Genomic DNA, 2,152 nt, shown 5'->3' with positions numbered 1-2,152 from the left:
GTGATTTCAGTTCAATATGATGGGCGAAGTGATTACCTTCACATTCTAAATTAAACGTTTACTTTGTTAAACGCTGTTTATGAAATACCATGTGGCCAAATAAACAATTCTATACTTACAACCTGCATAGGAAAAATGTTACGATACACTACAAATGACACGAATTTCCGGAATTCCGTTTACAACAGAAAATCCAATTCAGCGTAGCATTTTTATTTAAATTAAGAATTGAAATGCACACTCTACCAAGCTTTTCATTTCACGCGAATAAATGCTAACTAAAAATTGTAATTGGCATACTTTTGTTTAATTACTAATTCCATCGGACGGAAGCGTTAGAATACTCTTCTTGATTTTTGCGAAATAGAAAAGTGTATTTTTTACAATATATCAATGCTTTATGACAAAGCTTTAGATTAGCTTTCCATGACCAGAAGGTTATAAAATTTACACTTATTGGAGTATTAAAGTTGATTAAATTTATACGATGGATGTTTATTGTTTAACTCATAATCAGAATTTTAATGTTGTTAAGAAGTATCCTATCTTTCTAGAGACCAAACCTGTAAAAGAATCCGCACCTTTAAATTTTAATACCGACGATAATTTAGATTATAACCAACCGTTTACCATAGAAGAACTAGACACTGCAATTCGTACCACCAAATCGTGTGCACCGGGACAGGATGGCATCCATAACCAAATGCTTCGCCACAGTAGTCCTGAAATGAAAGAATCTATTTTAAAATTCTTCAACAACTGCTGGAACCATTCTACTTACCCCTCAGAATGGAAGCAGGCCATCGTAGTTCCTATTCCAAAGCCGGGAAAAGATCCGCTGCTGGCACAGCACTATCGCCCAATAAGTTTGACCTCGTGCTTAGGCAAACTATTAGAAAAAATGGTCAATAAGAGGTTACAAACGTATCTTGAAAACAACAATATATACGTACCATATCAAACCGGCTTCCGAAAGAGGCGATCGACGATTGACCACCTGGTCAGGTTAAGCAACCAAATCCTGAGGGCGTTCGATCATGGCGAACATTTGGTCGGTGTCTTTTTTGACATAAAAGGTGCATATGATATGACCTGGAGGCACGGAATATTAAAAAACATGTTTAAATATAACTTACGCGGGAATCTGCCAAAATTTATACAATCGTTTATAGAAGACAGGAAATTTGTGGTCAGAGTCGGTGACACTTACTCGAACGAGCATGTCTTAGAAAATGGGGTACCGCAGGGGTCAACACTTAGCTGCTCCCTGTTTGGTATTGCCATTGATGAAATTGCTATAAATGTCGCGGAGGAAGTGGAGAAATGTTTATATGTCGATGACTTAATGATTTGCTGTGCAGGTAAAACGGTGGGTGATATAACACGTAAATTGCAAGTGGCAATAAACAAAATTACAAAAAATGCTAACGCTGTAGGATTTGTACTGTCGGAGGAGAAGACAAAATGTGTACACTTCTGTCGACTCCGAAGACCACATTACGGCCCAGTTCTATTTATGAACGAAAACATGTAGACAATTTAGTAGTATCTTGCAGGAAATCACTAAACATCCTAAGGGTGCTGGCTCATCATAAATGGGGAACCAACCCTAAAACCATGCTGGACCTATATAAAGCCTTGATCTTATCGCGTATAGACTACGGATCTCATGTCTATTCTACCTGTAGTAATGTATTGTTGGGACGACTAGACAAAATTCAAAACCTGGCAATAAGGTATTCACTTGGCGCCTTTCCAACATCTCCAGTCGTATCTCTCCATGTCGAGGCTAATATTCCCCCTCTTGCTCTTAGAAGAAAGCAAATAGCAGCAAATTATTACATAAAAGTCTCGCTGGATAGGAATCACCCGAACTATCACGGAATGGTAGATGTAATAGAAGGTGCGCGTTTAATTAGGTGTCGATCGTTGACTGTGANCAGACACTAATCGTTACTTGATTTTAATCCGTGCGATTAGTTAGCCAGGCTAGATCTGAGTTCTCACAAGAAACACCGACCATAATAATAATAATGTCTTTTATTAGCTACATTACAACAACATATATAAAGTACAGAAAAAAACAACATTCTGCGTGCTAAGTAGCTAATTGGGCGAAGTTCGAATGCAGTCTCAGCAGAAACTGCATAAT

General features: G+C 37.8%; 1 long non-coding RNA gene across 1 annotated transcript; it reads right to left on the bottom strand.

Annotated features, from left to right (window-relative positions):
* Window positions 1-578: 578 nt before the first annotated feature.
* Window positions 579-1,744, bottom strand: LOC116167331. The gene is made up of 3 exons (XR_004144505.1): window positions 954-1,744; window positions 782-889; window positions 579-722 (listed from the first exon to the last, which is right to left on the bottom strand). It is a non-coding gene; the product is annotated as an uncharacterized LOC116167331 (long non-coding RNA).
* Between the last annotated feature and the right edge of the window lie 408 nt (window positions 1,745-2,152).

The sequence above is a fragment of the Photinus pyralis genome, unplaced genomic scaffold (genome assembly GCF_008802855.1).
Source record: "Photinus pyralis isolate 1611_PpyrPB1 unplaced genomic scaffold, Ppyr1.3 Ppyr1.4_LG3b, whole genome shotgun sequence".
Lineage (NCBI taxonomy): Eukaryota > Metazoa > Arthropoda > Insecta > Coleoptera > Lampyridae > Photinus > Photinus pyralis.
The sequence above is the reverse complement of the archived record's forward strand: the minus strand, read 5'-3'. Positions and strand labels throughout refer to the sequence as shown.